Source organism: Callithrix jacchus, chromosome 4 (genome assembly GCF_049354715.1).
Source record: "Callithrix jacchus isolate 240 chromosome 4, calJac240_pri, whole genome shotgun sequence".
NCBI lineage: Eukaryota > Metazoa > Chordata > Mammalia > Primates > Cebidae > Callithrix > Callithrix jacchus.
Window position 1 is genome coordinate 24,682,239 of NC_133505.1, and position 14,835 is coordinate 24,697,073.

Below are 14,835 nucleotides of genomic sequence, written 5' to 3' on the forward strand. Positions count from 1 at the left end.
AGGTGGAGGTTGCAGTGAGCTGGGATTGTGCCACTGCACTCCAGCCTGGCACCTGGCGACAGAGTAAGACCTTTTCTCAAAAAAAAAAAAAAAAAAAAAAAAAAAAGACTGTCCATGGGTTAATTTCAAAGGCAAAATGTCAAGAGACTTTAATTACGGGTCTAGGGGTATTGTGAAATGCTATCATGCCTTGAAGAAGCTACTGGTGTTGTCCAACATTTTTAGGCCCCCGTCGTGCTGAGTTTTTTACTGGGCAAATAAATGAGCTCAGTTGGGCAGAGTGTGTGTTTTGGACAGATTGCTGAAACCAGTGATCAAAAAGTATGTCTGTCTCTTTCTCTACCACAATTTTTCCTATGTATGACAGTTTATAATAAGATAGTATGACTTAGAAGGTTCTAGAGTGACGCAGAATAAGATAAAGATTCTGCTGCCACATATACCTAGATATGCTGAATAACATATGATTTTTTTTGACTCTCTGTCCCTACTTTATCTCATATTGAATTGTAATGCCCCAGTGTTGGGGGAGGAATCTGGTGGGAGGTGATTGGATCGTGGAACGAACTTCCTCCTTGCTGATCTTGTGCTAGTGAGTTCTCACGAGATTTGGTTGTTTGAAAGTGTAAAGCACCTCCCCCTTTGCTCGCTCTCTCTTCTGCTCTGCCATGGTAAGATGTGTTTGCTTACCCTTTCCCATGATTGTAAGTTTCCTGAGGCCTCCAAGCCATGCTTCCTGTACAGCCTGCAGAACTGTGAGTCAATGAAACTTCTTTTCTTCATAAAGTACGCAATCTCAAGTAGTTCTTTATAGCAGCGTGAGAATGAACTAATACAACGTGTAAGAGCAGTGACTTTCTAAAAAAGTAGGTAGCTGAGGAGATAAAAAGAAAGCAAGGGAAAAAAATCTCCAGATGCAAAAAGTAAATAACATAAACCACAGCAGTAAGTGCCCAATGCTGCAGCTACCTGGAGCAGTGAAGGTATCCGTTATTGTAACCTGGAGTTTTGATTTTAACCTTCACATGAGAATGAAGGCTTTGACCCACATGAACCAAGAAGTTGAAACTGAGATTCCTGACCGATGTGAATATCCTAAAGAGTTGCCATCTTGATGTAATGGCAGAATAAGGAAAACAAAACAAAACAAAAAACATCCTTGGCACAGATTGGCAAAAGGAATATTGTCTCTGTCTAGATTTGAAGAACACGGAGAAAAAGCCTAACTTGAAAATTAAAATTCTAGGTCTGTGTCTTATATGGATTGTTCAAAGTGTACAGAACCTCAGACCCTTAAGCTGAGAAATTAACATAAAACTGGTCTTGGGAAGGTGCTAAAGCAAACTTGAAGAGCTGGCAGAAGAAAATGCAGAAACAGCACTGAGGAAAAGGCTGACCACAGGGGATTGCCTCAGGATATGCTCCAATAAACATATCCCCAAGGCCCCAAATTATAGAACACATGAAGAAATAACCCATTATGTGCTAAACATGAAAGACAGAAAGATTAGTATCCCAAGGATTTCAAATACAAGAACAATCTAAAAAGTATTTAAATGATTGAAAATGAATTTAATGTTGTTTAAGAATCTTTAAAATGCTTAAAGACATAAAAGAACCACATGAAAGAGCATAATGAAAAAAGAATAGGAGGTCTGAAGAAGACTTACATAAAAATGTATGGAAATAAAAATACAATTAGGGCTGGGCACGGTGGCTCACGCCTGTAATCCCAGCACTTTGGGAGGCCGAGACGGGTGGATCACGAGGTCAAGAGATCAAGACCATCCTGGTCGACATGGTGAAACCCTGTCTCTACTAAAAATACAAAAAAAATTAGCTGGGCATGGTGGTGCGTGCCTGTAATCCCAGCTACTCGGGAGGCTGAGGCAGGAGAATTGCCTGAATCCAGGAGGCGGAGGTTACGGTGAGCCGAGATCGCGCCATTGCACTCCAGCCTGGGTAACAAGAGCAAAAAAACTCCATCTCAAAAAAAATAAAATAAAAAAATAAAAATACAATTTAAAAATGAGTCAGAGTTAAATGACAGATTAGACACAGCTGAATGGAAAATGCATAAATCGGAAGACAAATCTGAGGAACTGTTTGCAATACTGTATAGAGAAGGGCAGAAATGGAAAATATAAAAAAGGTTAAGAAACATATAGGATAGAATATGAGTATCAGTAGAATATAAAGAGAACAAAAAGAGTCAATATCTAAAGAGACAATGACTGAGAAGTTTCCAGAACTAATGAACTCTTCAGACTCAGGAAGTACAGGAAGTCCTAAATGCAATTCATTTTTAAAAAGCTCTATGTCACATTGTAATAAAACTGCAGAACATCCAAGATAAAGAGATGACCCTGAAAAATAACTAGAGAAGAAAAGCAAAACTTACAGAGCAAGAACAAAGAAATAGCTTTCTCAGTAGCTACAAAGAGTTCAGGAGCTAATGGAATAATGCTAAGAAAGTGTCAACCTATAACAATTATACCCAGCTAAGCTGTTTTTCTAGAACAATGGCAAAATAAAAACATTTTCAGACAAAGTGAAACAAAATGAAAAGGGCTGCAAGTCACATACCTTTGATGAAAGACCTAAGAGGGGTATACTTCAGGAAGAAGGAAAATAAATTCAAAAAGGAAGTGGATGTGAGAAGCTAGCAACAACACGATGGTTCAGATCACAACCTACGGAAACTAGGCTTACCCTTTGGCAAGACTGTGTTAAAGCTATGGTTTCAGATATCCCAGTGTTCCAGAGATACTCTCATGGTTTTGGCAGAGCTGCCGTGAATAGCTCAGGAGAAGTGATCTCCTGTACTGGCCATTACAACCAGTCCCAGGCTTTCCAGAGAACCTGACTACTCCCCGGAACACCGTGTGAAGCAAAACAGCAGAAGGACTGAGAGCGCAGGCTCTGAAGGCACAGACCCGCTCTCAGTGTATACCATGATATATCACTGTGGTATACAAGTTACTGAATCCCTCTAATCCTCAGTTTCAACACCTTTAAGTCAGACAGTGACTTAAAGTGTATGAGATTCTAACACAGTGCATGGAACAAAATGAATATTCAATAAAAGATAGCAGTTACTATCATAATTATCAGTACTATAAGCTTTGTTAATTAGTTTAATGAGCAATACACATATTTATTTAGATTAATCAAAAGTTATATGTCCCTGGAGTTACTTAAAAAGAAAAAAGTAAGAGCACTGATGTTAACTAAAATTTCAGCGCCATGTATTAGACACTATACAGACAATCTCATACTATCCCTGGCCTGTGAGCACTTCCAGCTGGATGTGACATGTAGGCACATCCTCTGTCAATACCACCACAATGCTGGACGGCCACTTTTCATTAAAACAATGACAAGTTTTAATGGCCAGCGAGTCTCTATTTGAAAGACTATGTTGACCATATTTGATTAGGAGGATATATCCTGCTTGGTTTTGTCTTTTAAAAACCACTCTCTGCAGCAGCCTCTGGTCATTGGAAAAATCAAAACAGAGCAGAGAGAGAAGATAGATGTGCTGTTCCCTTTCAACAGATGGGACAAAGGCATTATGCATGTTACATGGGGAGGTGATGGGTGGCAGAAGAGAGGCTGGGTTACTGACAGCTCTGTGCCACAGCTGATCATTTCTGCAATTCATTAAAAGACACTCATTCACGTTAGCCTCCAGGTACAGAAACTGGTCTATTCCAGGGACAAAAGCAGCAACTCACAAATGCAGGCAAGTGTCCAAGGAGAAAACTGCAGAGGGATCTAACATCTTGTTGGCAGGCATGGAGCAGCGCTCTATAGCTGGAACAGAGGTTTAAACATAAATTCTGAGTCCTAGAGCAAAATGTGTCCAAGAGGGCACCCTTTTTCTCTATTATCTACCAAATAAATTGATGTTCAAAGTAGAGTACCCTCTGGCCACCATCTTTCTTCAACGTTTGCAGTAGTGACTTTGATTTATAATGGTTTTACACAACACATGTTCTCACTCTCTCCTCTCTCGCGTTCTCGCTGCCTCATTGCCCTCAAATCAAGAATGAAGGGACTTTTAGGTACGTAAAACAAGAGTTTCCAGTTGTTTTGGGCAATTTCATATGGCTAGCTCATATACTTCTCAAACTCTCTTATGGAGCATTATGCTTATAGTAACAACTGGGAAACTGATTGCTGGGAGGGTTGTGACTTGCTGCTTTGCCCTGCTGAATAAGGCAGAGTCAGCAGGGTCCTCTCTGGGAAGGACACCACACTATCCCTTCCTAAGACACATCTGGGCAAGAGATCTGGGCGGGGGGTTTAGGGAGAGTAAGGTGTGGGGTGTCAGGAGGTTTGGGTTCCTGTGACGTGGGCCTTCTTACCACCCGTGTAGTCCCAAGCAAGTGTCTTCCATCCCTGGGTTCCAGCTCCTTCATCAGGGCTAGGTGACCACTAAGATCTCTCTCTGGCTCCTCAGCTCTAAAAGTCTCCAAGGGCTTCCTAGCACTTCTGTGTCAATCTCCGGTGAGGACAGACAAAAAGCTGGGATCCAGGGGAAAGCCATGTTTCTAATTCATCGTGGAACCCAATATCTGCTCTGTTCCACTCTGGCAGTGATCCTTGCTGTTAGCATACAAGCGAATCAGGGGCTGGGAGACATGGCTGTCTGCGGCGTTTGAAGTGAGACTTTGCTATAACCCTTTGGAGTAAGTAGATACAAAGCTGCTAATTGGATTCGGCAAGTTGCTGAGTCACTGTCGTGTAAGATCAAGTTGCTCTGTGCTGATGATGAGGCCTATCCTGTCAGCAGCTGAGAACATTTTCTTTGTGATTAAAATGAACAGGAGTGTGCAAAGACACATCATGAATTAGTTTTCACAATTTACCATGAGTAATTAAAATCTAACAGACCACAATTAGACAACATCCACCAGAACCTTATTTGCCATTAGTCTTTTAATTAAATACGTCCCATGACTTAGCTCTAATTCTGCACAGATTTCTGATGGGGGAGGGGGAGAAACAGAGTTCTGGGCCCCCTGATGTATTGGTTATGACATCTTCCTGGAGGAGGAGGGTAGGGAGGAAGCTCGAGTGTTTTGTATAAATCACTTACCTTTCCTTTCTCAGGATCTTTGCATAGCACAACAGAGATATAAAGTGAGCCTGGCCCTTCACTAAACCACCGGGCACATGACACATCCCAAGACACCCCATGAAGAGGGGCCAGGGCAGACCTGGTTGGGGACTTTGATTTTTTAATCTTCCAGCACTGAGGAAGTGAGAAGTGGGTGACATGTGTCATTATGCCGTTAATAAGAAATGTTTAACAGGGCACTCAGGCACAAACTGCGGGGTGGAAAAATCATTTTTAAATGGAAGAAACTGAGAGTCCTTTTTTGTGATCTCATTGCCTTATCATGAGGGAGGAATGACAGTACTTGGCATGTCCAGGGTCACTGTGTGGAATCAGAGCAATGGAACAAGGATATGGAGGGAGTTGTCTTCCTGTGCACAGAGGGTCAGGGGGTGCTCCAGGCTAGCACAGGCTTCCACTAGGCCCACCTCTGGCACTAGAATTGGGCAGAAAAGTATTTACTCATCTGCCTCCTTTTGAGTTGGGCATGGAGAGGGAGGAGATATTCTACTCTAGAAGCTTGGAAAGGATCTATATTGCATTAGATTTACGGACTCTTTTAAAGGATTCCTCACCAAAATGAATGCAGGTAAGGAAAGAGTTAAGGGCAGTTTACATAATGGCTCATTTTTAAGCTTGCTTTCTGCCCAATAGAAAAATGCAGTCCATTGCTTGCTGAGAATTAATGCAATTGTATTATTTCAACAACCATCAAGTGCTTAGGCCAACAGAACCTGAACCCAAGGCTAGAAGATGCCACTTGTTGATAAACTAAAAGTAGATGGAAAGACCAGAATTAGCCTGAATCAATTCATTGACCACTCTTGGCTTTCCTCCCAAGACTGACAAACTGCAGAGGTTCAACTTATATGATTTCCTACCATAATTAAAAGCACTTGAGGGAGAGCCCTTACAGAGAGTTATGTTCCAAAATATCATCTATAAGACTGAGTTTGGGCCTAGAATGCATCATACAGCTCAGAAAAAACATTGAACGGTATATGGTGTTAGGATTCCAGCCCAGCTCCCCCCAAACCCACCAAACTTATTATTACGAAGTTCACCTTAGCATGGGAAAATGGAGCATCAAGTTCTAGGTTGAGTCAATTGGGTGTCTTGCAAAACAACATCAAAAATGATGGCGAGGAAAGACTTAGAAATCCTAAAAGAATGGGTTGACTAGGAGAGATGATTAGAGATGAATGGGGAAGTTGAAAGAGAGCCCATTAATAGTCATCTTTTAAAATGTTCTAGCCTTTCTTCCCAGGCAGAAATAAGAAGCCACCAAGAAACTCTTTCAAAGTCCTGCCACCAGAATTACAACTCCCCCGCCCCCTGCATTCACAGCAATCCTGCTCTTTCTCTTCTGTCCTGAGTCTAACCCCACCACGGAGATCTGCATTCCATTGCCTTTGACTTCTCAGGGGTTTTGTCTACTTCTTCCTCCTGCAGCTGCAACCCCTTTCACCTGGAACCCTTCTCTTCCCTTCCACCAGCCGAACTCCAGCCCATGTAAAAGAAACTCACTCCTGACTGGGCATGCTCTCTGGTCATCTTTTTTATTTCTTGCTTCTCCTCAACCAAGCTTCCCGAAAATATCTCTATTATCCAGCCCACTGCAATCTTGTCTTATCAAGCGTACAAGTAGGAACTGAAGGCCAATTTATGCATCTGGTGCAGGGCTGGCTCTGCATCCCAGGAGAGAAGGGCATGCAGTTCTTCCATGAGGGCATGTTCTTCCCCTTCCTCTACATCCAACCCCACTCCAACCTTCCATGTCATGAATTCCCACTCATTCCTCAGGTTTCTGCTTGGAAGGTCCTCCCTGGAAAAGATGTCCCTGCCCTACTCTTTTAGGTAGTCCCCTGGCATTGCTGTGCCATTGTGTCATGATGATCTGACACTTGCACCAGCCCTACTAACTGAGAGGGCAGGGACTTCTGCCTTTTTCACTTTCACTTGCATCCCCAGTGCCCAGCATGATGGTTGGCCCACAGGAGGGGCTCCACAGATACCTGATGAATGGCAAATGAACACACTTCCTCACTGGGTGGAATGCCTGTAACTCCCCACAGGCCCAATATCCTCAGCCTCCCAAGGGCCGCTCCACTCGGCCAGCTGGAGTACCTTCATGGTGGCAGGGAGTGGAGGCAGTGCACAGACGTGGGCCTAGAGTGCTTTTGTTCTCTCATTAGCAACAAGCATGCCTTCCCCAGCAACAAGCCTTCCTCCCCAGGGGAGAAAATCGGCCTGGTAGCCTGCCAATGACTGCGCCTAGGTTATAGCTTTAGGAGGGAGAGGATAAATCTCTTTACGGCCTTTTTACTTCAAAAACTGTAAACATGCCAGAAGGAAGAAGTTTTCATGCTGAGAATGAAGCTTGAAGAGAAAACACCTTTCACAGGGGCCTTGAGCACAGAAGGTACCGGCCAAGGCCTGAGGCCTGAGCACAGCATGGTTGGTCTTCTTAAGGACCCCCTGTATCTGCCCACCTGGGTCAGTGCCAGTACCAAGAGGAGCTGGCAGCAGGAGGTGACACAGAAGCCCCTGGCTGGCCTCTGCTGCCACTGGCACCTTCTGCCCAGGCCCCCAGCAGGGTCTGTTTCTGGTCCTCCCCACCCTGACTGCAGCCCTCCTCCAATCCCCACCACAACTGGTGAGATCTTAAAGCACCCTGCTTAAAATGCTTAGCCGGGCTGCCTGGCTCCGGCTACTTCCTTACTCTGTTGCCCTGAGTCACTCCTGCAACTGGAGCCCCACAGCCCTTTGGCATGCTGTTGGAGGCATTTTCACAGGCTCCTCCCACTCCTGGACATGGACCCTTCCCTTGGGGAGGGCCAGTATGAGGGGAGGGGAGGAGCAGACTGTCTCAGGCCCCTTTTGGACCAGGTCTTCTTCTGGCTTGCAAGGCTATCCCTTCAGAGTTGCAGTAGAGATGATTTCAGGGAGGGCAGGAGCCTGACTATGGCTATATATCAAGCCATAGCCTCTCATTTCATCATATCAGTAATGAAGCTATATTTGATCTTCCCCTGTCTGTACTCTTTATGACATCTGAACTCAGTGAAGGAAGAGGGGTGCTATTTCTCCATCCCTCTCAAAACATCAACAAACCCAATCTTTTACAGTTGCAGGCTCACATATACAAATTAGAAAGCAAAGCAGCAAGCATCCACAGCGTTCACCCACAGGCAGCACTTAATTTATACTGGCTGAATGAGTGAATGGAAAGAATTCAGAACTGGCTGGCAATAGCTGAACTAACTTATTTTTGGTTCCTGCTCCAGGCTTTGTCAATGACCAGTAGTGTGTCTTTGAAGGAGTTACTCAACCTCTCTTGGCCCCAGCCATGCTATTAGGACAAAATAATATACTGTATGTAATATACTTAGCAATTGTCTGGTATACACTGGTAATCAATGTTAATTCTTTATTTTATCAGTTTTTACCCTTATCCCTGACTTGCCTGTGGCCATGATGGCTGGCTAGACTCATGCGTGGGCCTCACCGTTCTTGGGGAGAAGAAATGGCCAAGCACATTAGCTTTGAGGCTTGAGAGTCCCAAAGCTTTTGAGGTTATTTTTCTTCTACATTTTCTGCATTGAAGTTGGCTGTGCCCTTTGTAGCAAACATGCCATCTTTTCCACTAGATATGAGTCCCTGAGACACACTTATTTCTAGTTTTTGCTCAGAATGAGAGGTGTCATTTTCTTCCTTGGCCAACCACAAAAGAAGGGGGTCCAGGTACCAGTGGGAAAGAGTGAAGGGGAGAAGGCCCAAGCCCCAAGAGGCAGAGATTCCTGCTCCCACAGAAGGGATAGTGATGGGAAGCTGAGAGAAGTGACAGTGGGAGGGAGGGGGGAGGAAGGAGAGAGGGGTAGCAGTGAGAAATTTCTTGGGATGAGGTTTGAACTGGGTTTGGAGGCAGATTTTGAGCAATATTATTTGTTAAAGCTATTTCAGATGAACTGTTGATCTCAAGAAATGGTCCAGGATGAAACATGGAATGTTTCAGAAAGGAGTGAGCTTAGAATCAGAGAAAAGACAGGCTTTGGATATAGATTTTAAGATCAATTGATCTCTGAAATCAATAATTTTGAAAAAAAAGACATCTTGGGAATATAAACAATGGGTTGACAACTCAATATATTTCAGCAACCAATAGGAAAAGACTATTTAGCAATGAAGTGAAGGCTGTCAGGTGACTGCACGCCACCTGTCTCCTTCCAACTCTCAAGACTGCATGTGCAGTTTCAGCAAGTGACTGAAACCTCTGATCCTTACCACAGGCGCTGCTGGGTGCCTCTCAGGCATCCATTCACTTCCACCCATTGTGGTGTCCAGCCTCCAAGACAGTGCCCAACAACTCCTGCCATCTGGCACTCATTCCTGACGTGAGCCCCTCCCACATAGTACTGGGTTGGCCTGTGAGACCAACAGCATATGGCAGACAGGACGGGGTGTCACTTCACACCATGCATCTAACCCAGAAGCAAATCCTACAGGCTCTGTCTCCAAAACATATCCTGCATCTGAGCACCTCTTACCTCCTCAAATACTATCCAATCCCCACCGTTGCTTGCTTAGATTTTTGCAATGGTCTAACTGGGCTCCCTGCCTCCACACTTGCCTCCTTACAGCAGCCGAAGTCTTGCTGCTAAATCCACCTGAAAATCTTCTAGCACCTTCCCACTTCCTCCAGAGTACAGGCCATCCTTTCAATGCCTATAGGCCCATGTGATCTGGCTCCCGCCTGTTCTTCCTGACCCTATCTCCTGCAACGCCCGTCACGGACCCTGCTCTAACTGCTGTGGCCTCTCTTGGCTGGTATTCATGGTACCACCACCTATCTCTCAAACTTGGGGCATGCTGCTGCCATAACCTTTGCAACTGCTGTTCCCTCTGTCCAGAATGCTCTTCCCTGTATCCACCTGGCCCACTCCTGCATGTCTTTGTTCAGTTGTCACCATCTCTGCAAAGCCTTCCCTGTCCCATTTAAAAGTGCACAGGCTCCCCCATCACAATCTTAAGGTCCTACATATATTCCCCATTTATTTTATGATCTGCCTTACCCCACTTGTCAGCTGTACATGCACAGAGTTTTCTCCTTAGTTTTGTTCTATTCTGTTGTCTTTCAGCCTGGCAAACAGCAAGGGTTTAATACATATTAGCAGATATTAATACTGATCACTAGTAGTGATGTGCACAGTTCTGAGGATGAGTAAGACCTGACTCTTGCCCTAAGGAAGCTCAGCCCCCACCCCCACCTCTGCCTACTCTCTGCCCTGCTTCCTCCAGGCAGAGCCCGCAGTCTCACCAACCAAAGCCTGCTGCCACCTGGAGGCTGGGACACTATTCACTGAGGCCCTCGGCCCAAGGAGATGCTGCTTGCAAAGAATTTTGGTTTGAAAAAACTAAGAGCACCCTGCCACCCTGCTTGGCTGGGGAACTCTGAGTGCCAGGACCTCAGTGACAAGGGGGACAGAATGCTGCTGTCTGGATTACACTCAAAGTGCAAATGAATGCATGGCAAGCGGACAAAGACCTGCCATGGTCAAACACATAAAGCAGATACCATCCGCATGGAAGAACAGCGCACACACACAGACACACGCTCTTCAAAATCCCCCCTTCCATGCACCTTCTAATGGCCACTTGGCCATCATGTCACTGTCTTTGTTCATGAGGGCAGGCTCTGACTGCTCCTAGTGGGAAGCCTGCCTGGCTTTGGGTTGGTCTCAGCAGTGTGAAAAGATAATTATCTGCTGGCTGCCTGGGAATGTAAGGTATCAAACAGATTACCTTAGTAATTAAAATAATGAAAAGAATCATCAGGACTAGAAGATATTTTCTATCTTTTTAATTGAAGACTCTAAAGAAGGGTTAAAATATGAACTGGAGAGGAACATCCTTATTAATCCTTATTAATCTATCTCATAATTACAGGCTCACAATTGGAGGCCTGTTGCCTCCTCACAGGCTTTTAGGGTTCCTTCCAATGGTGAGGTCTCCCCAGGGTTCTCTTCCTACTCTGTACCATACAGGGTCACAGAGGGCTCATTCTGATATAAAGATGGCTGTAAAGACCTATTGATTGGCTGGGTGTGGTGGCTCATGCCTGTAATCCTGGCACTTTGGGAGACTGAGGTGGGAGGATGACTTGAGCCCAAGAGTTTGAGACCAGACTGGGCAACATAGTAAGACCCCATATCTACAAAAAATACAAGAACTAGCCATGTGTGGGGTTTTATGCCTTGTAGTCCCAGCTACTTAGGAGGCTCAGGTTGGAGGATCGCTTGAGCACAGGAGGCAGAGGCTACAGTGAGCCAATATCACACCACTGCACTCCAGCCTGGGTGACAGAGTGAGGCCCTGACTCAAAATAAAAAAATAAAAAAGACCCATTGATTTATTTATTCTCTTATTTTGCAGCCAATGGACATTCTGCAAACAGACCTTTTGATTACACTGTCTTCGAAAAGAGCTAATAAAGAATCAATTACAAGAGACGTACACAAACAGAAATTGGTATTTGTCTATGCAGGATATCTCCTGGAAAATAAAAAGATCATTAAGGCACAGACACACACAGTGAAGTGTGTCTGCTTAAGATGGCCCACCTCAAAGGTTGGTGTGCTCTGGCTGGCACAAGTTCTGGGTGGCATGACAATCGTCCCTTCTAATGGCCTTGGAAACCACTCTCTAACTTTGGACTTTCAGTAAATCGCTTTAGGGGCCATTTTCCCTGAGAATTTGGCATCCTGAGAGTTAGAAAGTAGAACAGGGCTAATAATAGCTTCATTGCTGCTATCGCCCTAACTCAGTCAGTTTTATTTTGTTAATGGCTCTTTTCTAGGATAGCATTTTGTGGGCATATTTGTGGATGTTCGTTGTGGCATGAATGGTATAGTCTAGGGTATAAACACCATTACTTTTCCTAAAAAGTGCCAAATGCTACAGGTACAGGTAATGTTGTGACCAGGCCAGGATGATCATCTGGATTTCCTTTGCCACCAACATTTAACTGCCGAATGAATGTAAACAGCTCTTGACTAGGGCATTATTTTTATAATTGTCAATTATATTGTATTTATTTTTTATGTGCTTTTATGCATGTGTGTTATATCTAGTCATAAAAAGGACGCAAGGATTTAATGTGCTGCCTCCTGTTATGTTTCTGTGGTTATGCACCAATCACGGGACTGCCCTGAGCTTTGAGGCGTGTTACAGAAGCCTCTAAACACTTGCCCTGTGCTCTGGCCTTTATCCATTATCGCTCAAGGGCAAAGCCATAGTGGGGTTCCTCCTGCTTCCCCGAAAGTGAGTGCCTTCCTGATGATAAGCTGGTGAGGATGTGGAAATACATGGAAACTGCTGGGCAGAAGAGGCAGACTTTGGAATCAGAACTGGGTTTACATCCCAGCTCTGCTACTTAGTCCTGTGATCTGGAAAGGTAAACGAACCCCATAAAGCCCCCGCTTTCTCATCTATAAAGGGAGACTTCATGGTACTTATCTCAGAGGATTGTTGTAATGGGTAATTTGCTAACACGCTGATTGTTACCAATATGAACATACTGTTGGTTGCGGGTAACAGAATTTCCAATCCAAACAGCTCCAGAGAATGCAGAACTAGGTTGGACTGAATTTGATTCATTAGGAGGAGGACAGGGTTGTCCTATCACAGTGGTTCTGGCTTGGTCTCTCTGCCCCTGTTCACCTATGCTGTCTTATTTGTGGTAGCTCATCCCTAGGCCTGTAACAGGTCCAGCTGCTCATCCTCCCCAAACTTCTCTCTCGAGAGTGAGGCAACACTCCCAGAGGTCCTCAGATGTTGCACACCTTCCCTTCACAATTCACCGTTCTCAGTTGGGTTATCCCCGTTCCTAAACCAATCCTGTCCCCCAGGCAGTACCTGCACTGATTGGCTTAGACCTGGTGAGAAAGCTGGGGTCAATGCCCCAAAGGGCCAAGCTGCTATATAAGAGGTAAGAGGGGCAGGACATTGAGGAGGAATGTACAGTGAGTGCGACACACACATATGTGATTAGCGCTCAATGAATGGAAACTATTACTGCGTAAGAGCGTAAATAACAAGACAGTTATTAAATGCCTGTTGATAGAATACCTTTGTTTTTAACTTCCTCCAAGGAGAGTGAAACGGCTGACTTTAAACTCAGCATGTTCTCAGTGAAAATGCTTTCCAAGCCTCCATTCATATTCTCTCTCCTCCAGCTCCTCCAGACAGTGGTGTCTACCAACAATGTGCTCCCTTATGAAGCCACCCTAACGTGAAAACAACTTCAGTGCCACCGTGAGCCTTCAACAACAGCATTTGAAGGAACATAGTTTTGTTCTAAGCCAGGCTTGTCACTGATCAAATGCTAGCATGAAACTTTCATAAGGTTATTATAGAGCTTGGCTTTCACCTTCTAATATTCAAGCTGTTCTGTACAGTTGCAAAGGGATAACAAAACTAGGAAGCACTCCTGTAAATCAATACAAACACTGTGGCCTTTCAGCCGCTGTCAGAAAGGTGAGATAAGGTCTTGGGCTCATCTATTGCCATCCAGATCTCGAAGCCAGTGCTGCCACAACGGGGCGGGCTGTGGATTCCAGTCTGGCTGGGGTGGATGAGAGGCAGTCTCCACCATTTCCAATGTGGTCATTTGAAGGATGTAAGTCACTAATTCAAGGCTGCTCCATCAAGAGAATTTTAGAGATGAGAAAAGTGAAAGGTTCAAAAGGGAGCTAACGTTGCCATTTAATAAGAAATTGGCATCCCTAAAGGTTCTCAAGAGAGCCTGAGATGACAGTTGCGAGAAATTTTCAAAATTCGAATACCTGGATATGGCCTACAAGGCAAAAGTGATAATGTCATTGATTTTTTGGGCCCATACATCCTGCCCCTGCCCTATGAGCCTTGTATACACCCCACTCCACCCCCACACAAACACATACACCCCTGGAGGTAGACTGCTGGCCATCAGGAAGCACAAACATTCTCTCAGGAGTATTCGGACCCCGCTTCCTGGCAGGGCTGTGGACACTTGCTCCGTTCCTCCTAGATCCAATAATTCCTTCAATACTATGCTTTTTTAAAAAAAATTCCTATTTAAAGAAACTTTCATGGGATAGAAAGTTTACCAGTTCAGAACTACGTCACCTGATTTTTCCCTGTTTGCAAAACCCTCAAACATACCTTCTGTTCTTCAGACACTCAAAAAGTAAGAGGCAAACAGAAGTGGTGGGGTCGTGGGAGGGTAGGAAAATGCAAACAACCAACCACACCAAGAAAACAAAATGACAAACTGCCAGATAAAACAATAAGAGGAAACTTTGTACAGAAAAAAAAAAGTCTCCAATTCTTCTAAAAGCTTTCTACTAGCGAAATTCTCACTGAAGTCAGTGCTTAGAAGGCACTCCAGATAATGGGGAAAAAAATACTGTGTGCTTAGTAAAGGACACCAGAGTTCTTCAGAATTGTCATCCCTTTCCCCGCCCGCATCCTGTAGACTGACTTTGTTCTTTTGTAGAAACTGTTTAGAATGAAAGGGATATGAAATATGGGAAGAGAAGCCATGCAGAGAAAGTTTCAAAATAAGAGATGGCAGGAAAGTGTGACAAATAAAAGGGAAATTGTGGGAGGGCGAAACCTGCACCCCAAATTAGATGTGTGGGGCACGAGATGCCAGCTGCATGTGAGCATCT

The 14,835-nt window shown here is 44.5% G+C and overlaps 1 protein-coding gene across 9 annotated transcripts in view; it reads right to left on the minus strand.

Annotated features, from left to right (window-relative positions):
* Positions 1 to 14,835, minus strand: part of FARS2 (phenylalanyl-tRNA synthetase 2, mitochondrial) — a 521,299-nt gene that overhangs the window by 13,415 nt on the left and 493,049 nt on the right. For 3 of the 9 annotated variants that reach the window (XR_013533783.1, XR_008480528.2, XR_013533782.1), the window contains one exon: positions 691 to 874. The exons of the other annotated variants lie outside the window; for them this stretch is intronic. The gene's annotated coding sequence lies outside the window, so the exon portion shown is untranslated. The remainder of the gene's footprint in view (positions 1 to 690; positions 875 to 14,835) is intronic. 9 annotated transcript variants of the gene reach the window in all.